Below are 14902 nucleotides of genomic sequence, written 5' to 3'. Positions count from 1 at the left end.
AGCCTAACACTAGGGGGTCAATTTACTAAAGTGAGAATTTTCAGAAGAGGATATGTTGCCCATAGCAACCAATTAAATTCTACTTAACATTTAACTTCTAGAAGATAATAGCTAGAATCTGACTGGTTGCTATGGGCAACATCTCCACTTCTAAAAACTCTGACTTTAGTAAATTTACCCCCAGGCATCACTGCGCCCCATAACCGCTCCAGCACACTAGGTCCTGCTGCAATGCGGCTCGTGTACAATAAGTGACAGCCGTCCAGCCTCCTTTGTTAGCAGGAAAATATGATGATTAAATAATACCCTTTATTTGCTAAATGAATATGTTTAAATTGCAGGCTTATAGGTCTGTGTCTGGTACCTCGACTTCACACTTTACTGCTTCCATCTGCGGCCAATAAGATTCAGCCCTTAGATGGCGCAATTTAGAAAGTTAAAACTCCCTTAGTGGCCAACACAATGGAGTGTACAAGCCTTGGAACCTCAGGTAATGTAATTACATTTCATTAGCGGTTTTAACAATATCCATCAATTAAAAGGGCCATTTATCACCCCTGTGCTAATCTCCCTGATGAGTTAGTACACACAAGCCCGGGCTAAGACATCAACGCCACAGGCCGCTGACTTGAGTCTCGTCTTGTCGGGGTCCCGGTGGATTGGCTGGAAAATCATGTAAAGCAATTACAGAGCAGAGATGGAAGGATTCAGCAAGGATGCATCAGAGGGAGAGTTAGGAATTAATATTCATGTCAAGAGCCAGGAATAAAATGGGATTTTGAAATCGGCAGCCGTCAGAACACTGGAATAGGAATGCAATCGGGAAGCCGCCTGACGTAAGCCCGACAGCCAGCTTCCCGACTGCACTATCCCGGCGAGGGTTAAATGACAGGCGTCTAAACTATACAGTGCACAAATGGCATTATTTACTGTTTGAAATAGATTTCTTTGAACGCTGGAATAAGGAACTGGCGGGACGCAAATCTATGGCTGAAGTCCCACTATGGTATGCAGTCCGGAAGCCGGCAGACCTAATCCCGACAGCCGGCTTCCCGATTGTCATATCCCGGCAAGGGTCCAAAGACAGGCGTCGATATGCCAACGCCTGTCATTAGACATACGCCGGGAGCCCGACGCCTGGCATCCCGATCGAAGGGATGCCGGACGCAGAGCGCGGATAGCCGCGGGGGGGGCTAGGTTTAGGGTTCCCGGGGGGACTTAGGGTTAGGCATCCCCCTGGGATGTTAGGTTTAGGCTTGGGGACGGGGGGGTTAACGTTAGACACGCCCGGGGGGACTTAGGATTAGGCACCCCCCCCGGGGACTTAGGTTTAGGCGGCGGGGAAGGGGGGGGGTAGGTTTAGGCACTTAGAGGGGGGATTAGGGTTAGGTACTGGGGGACGGGAGGTTAGGGTTAGGCACTGAGGGGGAAGGTTAGGGTTAGGCACCCCTAAGGGAGGGTTAGGGGGTAGAAAGGTTATTTAATACTTACCTTAGGACTATCGGGATTTCCACCTCTGCCGGGATGCCAACCGCCGGGCATGGGTCCGGCGGTAAATCAAACCGATTCCCCCACTATATACAGTATGATCTGCTGGTGCTTCTGCAAATCAGACACAAAAGTATTGCTGGGCTGTGGGGTCACTAAGCCAAGGAGAGATATAAAGTGTAGTGAGCTAAAGTACCAGCCAATCAGCTCCTAAATGTCCCTTTACAGTCTGTGTTTGAAAAATGACAGTTAGGAGCTGATTGTTTGGTACTTTATCTCTCTCCAATAGTTAGTACATAGCCCCTTGATCGCTCTCCAAGATTTGATAAATCTCCCCCATAGCTAGAATCTGAGTGGCTGCCATGAGCAAAACCTCCAGCTTTCTTTCTCAGATGTTTTAGTAAATCTGCCCCCATGACTGTGCTGAATCTGGTCACACTGTACAATTGCCCTGTGTAGGCCTTACCATATACAGTTTTTCTTTTTCTGGTTCTAGATTGGACAGTGTATAAAAAACAAAAAAAAACATAAAACAAACCAACCAAAGTACAATACAAATTAAAGACCTGAAAAACAAATTATGTGGTAGGTCTAATATTGGTGTGGGGTCTGGGAAAGCCCCATTGGGCAATACTCATGTTAATTTGTTCACGGCAGCTCTGCTGTGCCAGGATGACTACCGCCGTGCCCTGAACCGTATATTCATCTCCAATTAAATCTGAATTAAGGACAACACTCAAATGCAATCCTGCTTTAATAGGCAAAAATTCTAATTGCAAAGAAAGATCAAAGGAAGCGACCTATAAATCAAAAATCCTTCAAAGGAAGGGGTTATTATTCTGTTATTTAGGATGTAATGTTGCATTAGAGAGAAAGCAATTACGTACATGGGGGATTACACTCCACCCGCCTGCTCGCTGCGCCACTGAAGGGTTAATCAGATAATGCTCCTTTATGAATGTTCCTTTTTTTTTTCCTGTTGATGGATTATTTTAAAAGAAAAAAAAAAAACACCACGGACCCATCTGCCGCAGGAGTCAGAATATTTTACATTAATTACACGGCAGCTGTTTATAGAAACAGACCTGAAATTCTCTGTGCTCTCGCCCATGGAGGTTTTATTAAGTGGAACGGTTCTGGGGTGATACACCTGAAGGAAGCGTAGTCGCTTTCAAGACATACTAAAAAGACAGGTGCTGAAGGATCTGAAACCGACCCTCAAATTGCAGTACCCTTAGTACATAGAGGCTGACGGGCATAATTACCATAGGTGCAAGTGGTGCAGAGCTTAGGGGGGTCCATCTAATACTTGCCTACCCTCCCGATCCGGCCGGGAGCCTCCCGAAAATCGGATGCCGCTCCCAGCCCCCCGGAAAGGCAGGCAAGCCTCCCGGGCTCCAGCGACCCGTCTGCCCCCCCTGCACTTTTCAGATTAAATCCCGGCAGCGGAGGGGCCAGTGACGCGATTCGTGCTGAATCGCGTCATCACGGCCCCACCCCGCCTCACAATGCCTTTAATAACAGCATTGTGAAGAGGGGGCGGAGCCATGATGACATGCTCATGATGTCACACCCCATGCTCCACCCCCAAATTCGTGTCATTGTCTGGCCACGCCCCCTTTTGCTGGAAGGAAGGAGTGAAATGTCGGTAAGTATCGTCCATCTTCCTTGTCAAAGTTACATGTGTTATATACATTTTCACCTTTGGGTGGTACATAGGGGCCCTTACAAACTTCTGCTATGGGGTCTTCAATGGTAATGGTAGGTATGAGCTTTTACATTATTAGTGGGGTGATACTGTGCGCTATTAAATTGATGGCAGAGACGATTTAGCAGTGTACTTATGGGGCCTATATAAGCTGGAGATGGGGCTTTTAATTTAACGCTGGGGCAATGTAGGGGTTAATAATTGAATGTGGAGCTGACTTTGGGAACATTAATTAAATGTGAAAAGTAATCATCCAATGTTTGTGAGGAAATAGGTTTATTTATTAAACAGAAATACTATTAATTTAATGTCTAGGCAGGTTGGGGGGGGGATAAGTCTATTAATTAAATGTGAATACTCATCATTCAATATTGTGATTGTTTTGGATGCTATAGGTCTGTTTATGAAATGTGATTGGTATTACAGTAACTTGATGTTGGCGGTGAAAGCTAATTATTAAAAGCGGGTGCTATAAAGACTAGGGGCATATCAGACCACTCCCCACTAGTTTTTCAGTTGGATATGAAAGTTGATAGGGGCTCAGTATTTTTGGAAGCTTCATCCCTCCTGGTTGTTGCAGATGGGGACGGGGGTCTGAATTGGAAGCAGCATGGTTGGGTTATTTTCAGTGGCGGCTCCAGGGGTGGAGCTGCAGCGCAGTACAAAATTCAAATAGGGGAGCCACACCAACTGCCAGTGAGTCCCAGCCCTCTATGTATGGCAGCAGTAGGGGTGACAGTTGGTGTGGTTCCCCTATTTGAATTTTGGAGCCGCCACTGGTTATTTTACTGATAATCTGGGTTCTGCTCCTATTGATGTTGTATGGGATGCATTTAAAGCTTTCCTCCGAGGGTCACTAGTAAAGAGGGTGGCAGAACTGAAATTATTTTATAGAAAAAAAAAGATATTGAACTTAAAACCCAATGTCGGGCTCTAGAGTTGGCCTATTTGGCTGATCAATTAGAATCTTCTAGGATAACCTGGTTACACACTCAGAGGGAAAGGGCTGCTCGTTTGAAGGATCGGACGAGTCGCCGACTGTTATTCACTTCACAGTCCCGATATTTCCAAAATGACAGGACGGGCAGTTATCTATCGCTCATCTGGTCAACTCAAAACTGCCGGCTAATACTATTGCCATGTTGAGATCAGCCGGTGGTTCTTTGGTGGACGCAACTCCCGAAATTGCGGATGTTTTTCTACATTTCTTTGAGGGTGTATACTCTTCTGGGTTAAGTTGTAGCTCCAGGCAGAGCTGCGGGATGATGTAAATGCTGCTGAACTCCCTATTCTTACAGTGGAGGCTAGGGACCTTCTGGAGGCTCCCTTTACAAGTGCTAAAGCTCCCGGAATTGAGGGCATTCCTCCGGAAGTTTATAAAAGACATGCATTATTTGTTACTCCTAAATTACTACTAGATCTTTTCAATGCTTTGTTTGAGGAGGGAGTTTTTCCTGCTTCCATGTCTGAAGCAGTGATAGTAGTTCTCCCAAAGCCTGGTAAAGATCCCCCGTTCCCAGGGTCCTACAGACCGATATCTCTTATACCTACTGATGCTAAAATCCTGGCCAAACTTCTATCTATACGACTTAACCAGCGATGGGTGGCTGATGTAGGTCCAATGAATGATGAATCCTGGAACCTTGCCATGGAATCTCCTAGGGTGTTCTACTGCATCAATCAGGTTCCAGCAAATACAGTTGTTTATTTTCCATAGGACTTATCTCACACCCGTTAAGCTTATGAACATTGGTGTATCTAGGGATCCAAGAGCCCCTGGCGCCACCCTCGTCCCACCTATGCAGTGCCCCCCCTATGCTGCATTACCCTCAGTAGAAGCCTCCCCTTTAAAGTGCCCCCAGTAGTAGTTGTCACTATACAGTGCCCCCAGTAGTAGTCCCCCCTATACAGTGCCCCCAGTAGCGGCCACTCCCCCTAAAGTGCCCCCAGTAGTGGCCCCCCTATACAGTCCCCCCCTCCTGCTGTGCCAGGCTTACAAACACACATACAGAAGAAAAAAATACAATTTACCTGATCCCCGCTCCTGACGCGACTGCCGCTGTCTGCGCCGAGTCCTGGCTCTTCTTGCACTATGGGAGAGACATCATGACGTCTCTCCCATCATCAGCTGCGGGGGGAGCCGGAAGACAGAGCTCATGAGTGAGCTCCAGCCGGCTCCCTCCGTGGACGACGCAGCAGAAAATTAGAGTCTGTCCGACTCTCATTAGCTGGCTGCTATAACAAACACACAGCCGCTGCTGGTGGGCTGTGTGTTTGTAAACTGTGTAGGGCAGAGCGCTCTCACTGTGGTCTAACCTACACGTGTGGGGCTGGGGGACTAGCGGGGGTAGTGCACCCCCCTGGCTGCTGGTGGCACTGCTGGACGGCGCCCCCCCTTTGGTCGGCGCCCCTGGCGAGTGCCATCCTGGCCAATGGGTAGCTACGCCCCTGCTTATGAAGTTTGGTGGGAGGGCAACTGATACCTGTCCAAAATGTGCATTATCTAGAGGTACTTTCTGGCACTTGATATGGGTGTCCTGTGGTGGGTATATTCTGGAATGGAGTTATTCAGGTTATAGCTAGTACCGGTGTCCCTATTTCTATATTAACACCCAGTGTATGTGTCCTTGGGATATTATCTCCTGATGTGTTAGATAAATGTACTGCTCAATATGTTATCAATCTTTGCACTTTGGCAAAGGTTATTATAGCTATATCATGACTGGCATCTATAGGACCTGATTTTATGTCTTGGAAGTCACTCGCTAATTCTACTATGTCACATGAAAAATATATGTATATCTCACATAAGACTGAGCCTAAATTCAAAAAGATTTGGAACATGTGGCTTCAATCCAGATTCTAAGAGGTATCCAAAAGTTCCTATATGGAAAATGCGACATGCTTGGTTTCATTAAGTCATTAAATGTTTTCTTCTCTCTTTCATTAAGATTCTGTATGTATATATGTATGTCAACAGTACTGATTTCTGATTGTGTGAAGTGCATCTCATCACTATTAATTTTATTTTATGTGTGTTTTTAGTATGTATTAGTGTTTTTTTGTTTTACTTGCTAAAGTGGATATCTTGTATTTATGTACGTACTGTTATGTATTTCTATGTACATATTCTGTTATATGATACGGTTTATGTATGGGACCGACTTATATACCTAATGATTGCTCGTACATATTGAATTTTTTCAATACGCTATACTGCAAATAAGGTTATACTATCTAATTGATAGGATGTTTGTAATTGTTTTTTTCAATTGTTGTTGTCGGTGCTATGGATTTAACATTGGGGCTGGCTGCGGGGGACAGGGAGACCTAGGGTGTTTTGAGCCAAGTAAATGATACTATCCTTGCTGTATTCCCCAATAGATAGGGTTATTGGATTTACTATGTCAATGGAATATTCTTTCCAAGCTACTTACTGAATTAGCTTCTTCCCATCCCGCAAACACAGAGACACAATTCTATCTGCATTTATAAATAAATGATATCATTTTTTTTCTCAGGCAGTAATGAGTTAAATGCTTTGGTCCAGACATGGCTAGACCAAACCTGTCATCCTTTGTATGCAGGGAAGTTGGCGCTTCTAGGCCTGGCACGATCCTGAGATCCTTGGCATCCCGGCAAAGCTATGTCAGTTTAGTAAATATATCACAGGGATGGTGCCAGTGGCAGGATCCTCCCTATTGGACAGGGAGATGGTTATCTGTATTAATATCTCGCTCCCTACAGAGTATTTCAAGAACACAGTCTGTGCAGAACGTGTTGGCCAGGAGACAGGCACCAGAGGGAGCCAGTGCCAATATGCCCAGTCTATAGAGCCTGGCACCATCTGTTAGGCCATTTATGGTTTTCCCACTGTATCATTCACAACTTGGGCTCTGTTATCATTGCTAGTCATTTCATTACGAAGCTTAGAGGATTGATGAATTGCAGCCACACTCTCCCTGGCTTGCTGGGATCAGCGCAGTTTACCAGCCGCCTCGTCGTCTTAGCATAAAACTATAGGAGTATTTTTAAAGTCACCAAGGAATAATCTGTCTAAATAAATTAGAAAGGAACCGTAGTAAAAAGGAGGCAGCAGCCCTGTGAGTAAAGGAAAATGGAGCTTTGATTTCTTTTTATAGGAATCAAAAGAGATGCTCCAAGGTTTTCCAACTGGTTCGAAATTAAATTGGACTTCAACAGTTCCTAAGCCGAGAGCTATCGCCAACAGGCCACTTTGTTGACTTGAGAATGTTGACAATAGATTATGTCGCCATTTATCATGTCAACACTGATGAAATGCTGACATGATTAGAGTGTGGACAAATCGTCCCTGGTGGTGTACTGGTGACTTACCTCGTACTGCAGGCCTGGCGGGTCCAGCAGTGTCTTCCGGATCTGGTGGTGACATTATGATGCCTTCTGGCGTATCCTGTGGAGCTTCCGGCAGTAAGTATGACTAACCTTTACCCTCCCCTAGTGCTTATCCCTAACCTTCCGTCCCGTAGCCAAACCCTTACCCTCCCCTAGTGCTTATCCATAACCTTCCGTCCCGTAGCCAAACCCTTACCCTCCCCTAGTGCTTATCCATAACCTTCCATCCTGTAGCCAAACCCTTACCCTCCCCTAGTGCTTATCCAAAATCTCCCGTCCTGTAGCCTAACCCTTACCCTCCCCTTAGCATCTAACTCTCCACCTAGTGCCTAACCCTCCTCCTAATGCCTATCCCCAACCCTCCCCTCCCATATCCTAACCCTACCCATCCCCTTCCGCAGCCTAACCCTAACTCTCCCCCTAGTGCCTAACTCTAATCCCCCCCTAGTGCCCAACCCTAACCCTCCCCCTAGTGCCTAACCCTAATCTTCCCCCTAGTGCCTAACCCTCCACCCAGTGTCTAACCCTAACCCTCCCCCTAGTGCCTATCCCTAACCCTCCCCCTAGAGCCTAATCCTAACCCACCTATAGCCTAACCCTGCCACTAGTGCTTAATTTTACCCCCAGTGCCTAACCAGGGCCGTATTAACCCATGGCTGGGGCCCTAGGCTTTCAAGTATTTTGGATCCCCTCCGGCACTTCAATCTTTCACCCCACTACAGCTGACAGCCTAACCCTGATATGGTAGGCACTAGACCGCAGTACATAGCCCTATATCCATGTACTATGCACTTACCAGTAGGCTGCAACGTCCTTGTTGGTGTGTGCACTTCAGATCTTCAATCCATTTGGCTTCACCCCTATGCTCGGGTATCCTTGCTCTGCACTTGGTGGTGGTTCTCTAGTGGGTTGCCAGAATCCCTGCAAGTCTTGTGGAATCTCCTGTCCCTGTGTGTCTCCCCATTGTGTCTAACCCTACCGTAGTGCCTAACCCAAACCTTCCTTCCCGTAGCCTAACCCTAAGCCTCCCCCTAGTGTCTAACCATACATGGAGACATTCTGCAGATGCCGACATATTCTATGTGATAATTTCAATAATGCAAAGTGTAAAGGGTGATCCTGCATAGAACTAAATGTTATCTCAAGAAACTGTTCTTAATTTACCAACGTATGCAGAAAAATGTTTATGGTACAACTTTCTAATATATAACACCGTAGGTGGAGCTACCGGGAATCGAATACTAGGTCCTTAAAAAACATATAAACAATTTCGACATCATAAATATTTGTGTTTTCAATGTTTTTTGAAACATTACTTCAATAATATTTACGAATTTCAGTTCAAGGTTCGCTCTTCATAATAAAAAGTCGCCAAACTAATTCAAACTGAACTCAGTCGTGTTCCGAGTTATTCCGAGCAGGCGTAAACCAGCCTGCACACTGTCTTAAAGGCTCAACTTTCTCCATTTTTAAAATGATTTTAAAATCTGTCGTGTAAAACTGTTTGGGAACAAATTACACCCTTTCCCCAACACACACATAGCCGTCTCTAGAAATCAACCCCTCTCCAAATCTGCCAGACCCCAATGGGATCTTACTGGATGTCTAGGACACACAAATCATACGTAGCCGTCCTTTGTCAGTAACGGCCAGGATTCCAAGGTTCGACAAATTAGTATTCTATCCATTATGCTGATTTAATCTCAGTCCCTTTCTTCTAAGCCTGGCTTGGCCTTTATTAAATTATAATATCCATTCAATGTGATGATTACTTCAAAGACACAATCTATTTTTCTTTTAAAATGACCAGCTTTTCTCAGACCTGTCGCTGTGACGCGTTTCTCTACAGCAGACGGTGAGTGATTATGTACAACAGTGTTCCAGAAACTGACCGGCGGGTAAAGCGCCAGTCCAGGACTCCGCTATTAGCAAGTCGTCATCTTGTAGGCGCGCAGGACGTGATATAATAGTACCTTGTAGTCTATAGTCATACAGGAGGAATGTATGGAATCTCTTAGGTCAAATTTTCTCATTTATTACAATCCACTTTGTAAATTGCAAACTAGGTAATCATTTATCTCCATTACTCCTCGCTATAGATATTGGGGGTTATGTAATAGTTCTTTTTTGTGTTTTAAAATTGTGCGATTTCACGGAGCCGTCTGTGTTTCTGCGAGATCGCGGCTAAATTTAAAGAAGCAATCGGTTATGAGGGTTGATAACTGGTTGCTTCTTTAAATTTAGCTGCAATCTCGGAGAAAAACAGACGGCTCCGTGAAGTCGGCACCTATTACATAACCACCATTGTAATTGATGAATATTTTTAAAACACAAATATTAAGTATGACTCTATAACAACAGTGGTTGTTATAGAGTCATACTATAGAACTGCATAATGTCACTTTGAATAGCGTCTTGTGTTCTTGTGCTGATTTACAGTATCTCCTTTGGGACGTAGCACTTTTCAGATAAATCAAACGAGCTTTCCCACCAATACCAATTTAGTTAGTATCCTGGATCCGTTATTTGATGGGACGAGAGCACGCAATCAGGGCTGGATTGAGGGTCACATGGGCCTGGAGCTTAAAATGATCAAGGGCCTATTATGAGAAGCCGAGGAGGTGTAACCATTACTGTGTGGGTGTGGCCAGTGCCATGTGGGTGTGTACACACCCTACACTATCAGCCCCAATGTCTCCCCAAATAAGTAAAGGAAAAAAAAAAAGTTTCATTTTGTGAGGGAACTAGAATTTTTGTTTACTACTTATGATTTATGGCTGACCTTGTGGACAGCAGATGGACAGTCAACATCATGCTGTGATGATGATGGGCCTATTTTTATGTGAAGGCCTGGAGCTGTAGCTCCATCCGCCCCATTGTTAATCTGGCCCTGCACGCAATATTGAGACTCTCTCTCTGTACCCACCCCGTCTCACTCTCACCCACTCTTTCCTGTTCCCCATTTTTATTGTCCCTCTTTTTATCTTACCCCCTGCTTATTTTCTCTCTCCCCCTCTTTCTCTCTCTATACCAAATTTTTCTCCCTCACTTTACTCATTCCCCCTTTTTTCATTCTCCCAATGTTCTCTCCCCCCCTCTTTTATTCCTCCCCCACTTTTCTCACTCGTACCTTGGCACTCTCACGCCGGGAGTAACGGCAGTCATAACTTTCCCTAGGTCCAGGCTACCTGGAAGAGGGGCGTGGGGTCCCCATAACCATCTTGTGCTGGGACTTCTATATCCCACTTCGGGGGCATAAAGGACAGTTTGATGGTGATGCGGCTTGTACAAAGTGGGCAGCAGAAAAGCCATTATTAGTGGCAGCATTGGGGGGGGGAAGGGAGGGTACGTGCCACCATCTAACTCTCACTGCACGTCACGGACTCAAACGCCATATAGGTTTGTATAGTAGATGAAATGCAAAGTCACCGAGCTGCAATGCATGGACATAAGCTTATAAACACACGCCATTATGGATGAACATAAAATAAGACGCCATTACGCCGTTCCAAGATTATACAAATGAACAGTTCTGTGTGTTAATGTCGGTAAACCATCCTTGTGCTAGCCAGGTCATCGCTCTGGTCCACAGCTAATATAGGATTAGCAAATGCACAAGTTCCTTATATCATGCCCTCTTGTTCTGTTACATGTACACTCGTGTGGCTAATTGAAGCAGCTGAGTAAGTATGAATATCATACATAAATCAGCACCAGCAGATCTGTCGTCTTCCTTTATAAAGGGGCTGGTGCCAGGCAGGTCGCACATCTCTGTACACTGGTTCCCAGCAGGAAGGAGACCAGCATGCATGTCATTATCAGACATTACAGCCTCTCTAGAAGCAATATAAGGAAATGTAGATAAAAGTAGATTATTTAGTACCATGGAAAATCTGCATAGACGACCTGATCTGGCTGGAAGGATTTATGAAGTCAAATGAATTTAGAATATTTCATTAATGCATCAATGGTAAACAATATTACCGGGTTAGGTTGGGAGGTTCGGAAATCTGGATGTCTGTTATCTCCACGCAGTCGCTTTCAAGGATGAGCAATGTCCTCAAGGCACCCTAACAGTCAAGACCATTGCGACCATCATCATGGCCGCTCGCTGTAGCTGTGGGTGGTCACCCACAGCTATGCGAGCGGACTGGAGGCCGTTCTCAAAAAAAAAAAAAAAGCCCGGCCCTGATTCAGAGCGAGCGGGTCTGAATCAGGGCCACAGTGTGGGTCTTCTGCCGCTGCAGCCTTCTTAATGGTTCTATGTGCTCTTTTAAAAACCACACATGGTTATTTGAGTTACTGTCACCCTCCCGTCACCTTGAACCAGTCCGGCCCTTCGTCTATGATCTCTCCTATAAAACAGGTATTTTTGCCCATAGAACTCAGTGTCAAACGCAGGATTTCTAGAGGGGGGTTTCCAAATGCTTGATTGAGTGAGTGTGGCCAGTCCAAGAAGAAGGTATAATTATCACTTAATCAACTTTAATATGCATCATACAAGTGTATTGTGTGTCATAATTCCAGCATATACAGGACAAGCGATCACGGTAAGCCATTAGATGCGGCAATAGGGCCATCCTGCCTGAGATTAATTTTTTTATGTCAGTTGTGGCCATTATTCCAGAGCAAGGGAGCAAGTCCGGGAGTCTGGGGGAGCAGCTGAAGAACTTAGCAGTAGCCCTGAACATATGTGTACCTATTGGTCTCCATATGCACTAGATAACAGTATTAATAATTAACCTATAGATGGTCTATAGCAGTGCAACCCTAACAGTGCATGTTTTCCAGATCTCCTACTTGGTGCACAGGTGTATTTATTACTGGTTGACACATATCAGCCACATTACTGGCTGGCACTGGTGGTGCTAATAAATTTCATTTGTGATACTGAAAAGAGCATGCAGCACTAGGAAAATGCTATTATATTACTATTTCTATTGTGGTCATGGTGTGGGTGGGGGAGGGGGGTTTCCAGGCAACCAGAACCCCCCCTGCGTTTGCCTATGCTCACATTTGCCTCTGTATGTGCAATCCGTGGGAGAGGGGATTGGGGGGCATAGTGGGATCTTTCAGATTCCTCTCTCTGGGATTTGTGTGGAAAGATGCCAATAGGCTATAGGCATGTATATGGAATTGCATATTGGGTGCAAGCTCCAGAAAGTTTCACTTCATGGAATTGGGGCAAAACTCAGAAAACTACCGTTTGACCGCATTTTACTGTTAGTACATCCTGCCCTTTTACTTACTTTGGAGAAGATCAGATCAAAGTTTGTGCAGCCTTTAATCATTATACCACAAGTACCATAGTTTCAGGCTGCAGGGACCTTACCCTGAAACTGGCGATTACATAAGCGTGGTACGTCATTTCATACAGTGCACAATATCCCAGGACAAACAAAATCTTCTCTGGCAGATGTAGCAAAGCCCAGATATTAAAATATTCCCACTATGCATTCACTACACTAAGGGCCTAATTCAGACCCAGGACATAAGATAGTGCACCTGAAAAAGGGCCATGGCCTCATGGGTAAAGGCCAGGGAAGATATAGGGGAGGCCAGGAGATGCTGGGGATAAAAGAAGAGGAAGCTACAAGAGAGAATAATAATAAACAGGTAAATTAACAGGCCCAAACAGTGCCTCCTGCCTTGTGGTGCCCTGTGCCATGGCACTGGTTGCACTACCCTAGTTACGGCCCTGCCCACCACCAACAATGCCGAATGACATTGCCCGAAAATGTGAATAAAATAAATAAGTACACATTCTAACAGCAAGTAATATAACAATTGCCTTGTATAATGCTGAGAAGACTATATAACAAAGGGCCTTATTCTGAGTGTTACGCATCTGGGCCGCTTTTCCGTCCACCCGTAGCAGACTGCTCGCTGCCTTATGCTATTGCCAGTATCTGCCCGTCTATGCAGATTATCTGGCTGTCAGCACGCAGATGGTGACCCGCCCACTAATTTCCTGTCCATTGCCATCTTTATTCATATCCGGACTTACACCCACCTCAATGCTGGGTACAACAGATCCGTCCGCACACACCAAACAAGCTAAAAGTCGGCCTACATGGTTTTTTCTTTGCTTCCGCACAGCAACCGCCCAGTTGCCAACCAGAAACGCCCATTTCCCACAAAGGGCGGGATGCATCAAGGAGAAATATGCGGTCAATCTACGAAAATTTGGGTTTGACCACATTTCTCATATACACCAGGCGATGCCCTCCGGGGCTTGGTTGTGGTGGGTACCGCCATCTTCCTGATGGCGTTACCCATAGAAGTCTATGGGCTTCTCTCCGCAGAGTGCGTATAGAAGGATCCCACCCAGCACCCCCTGCGGCTCGTACGTCCTTCTGTGCATGCGCAGGACGCAGGAGGGGCTTCTGGGTCATAGACATGGAAGTTCCTCCACTGCAAATGAGCGCTCTTACCGACAGAGCGGTCCTTTGCGGTGATCGCCATGCATACCAACGCCGACTTGCATGCGATGCCTGGCGGAATACATCACATCGCCAGTGCATCCCGCCCAAAGAGGGATCCGCCCACAGACAGACTACTTTGTCGGCACTTACAATCTCAGTCTGTGTCCGTGTGCATGGTTACAAGCAGGCGCAATTGCCTTCTGCAGTGCACGCACAGTCTGCAGATATCTACAAACAGCGGCGGTTCAAGAGAAGGAGGGGGGGCATGTGCAGTCTCCGTGCGGTCCGTTGGCGCATGTCCCAGTAGATTCCGGCACTGCGCCAAACTCTACTGCACATGCACAGATCTCCGGGAAAATAGTGTGGGCGCCATTAACTCTGTGATTTCTGTATTGTGCATGGGCAGATCTCTGGTAACACGCTGCCTTCGCCATGTTCCCCGTGACATCTGCGACGCCCGTGGAGAGGTAAATATATACAATGGGTGCAGGGCCCTCCTGGACCTAGGGGCCCGTGTGCACCACACACCCTGCACCCACTGTAGATACGCCAATGTCCGCAAGATTCACTCACTGCATTTTTGCAAAATTCAACTTACTCAACGGTAAACTTTTTGCTAAGGTTACTGGAGCTGATTCAGACCCGCTCGTAGATGGACGATATTTGCAATCTGCGTATGCATCGCAATGCGCGTGCGCGAACCACTGCGAAAGATCGGGAAGCGTTCGCTCGCCCAGCATGGACAGCCCAGCTCAGTGAGTGACAGGAGAGGCCGTTTGTGGGTGGTAACATCGGCTCGCCACTAGAAACAGGGAGTGGAGGTGTGAACGCAGGCGTGCCTGAGCGTCTCAACGCCGTTTAAGAGGCGTGCATAATTAACAGGCAGCGTCATTGTACACGTCACCTG

General features: G+C 46.1%; 1 protein-coding gene across 3 annotated transcripts in view; it reads right to left on the bottom strand.

The window, feature by feature from the left end:
* Nucleotides 1-14902, bottom strand: part of MGLL (monoglyceride lipase) — a 61795-nt gene that overhangs the window by 30303 nt on the left and 16590 nt on the right. The window lies entirely within an intron of this gene.

The sequence above is a fragment of the Taudactylus pleione genome, unplaced genomic scaffold (assembly GCF_031769625.1).
Source record: "Taudactylus pleione unplaced genomic scaffold, aTauple2 ptg000247l, whole genome shotgun sequence".
In the NCBI taxonomy this organism is placed as follows: Eukaryota; Metazoa; Chordata; class Amphibia; order Anura; family Myobatrachidae; genus Taudactylus; species Taudactylus pleione.
This window is presented reverse-complemented; position numbering and strand designations above follow the sequence as displayed.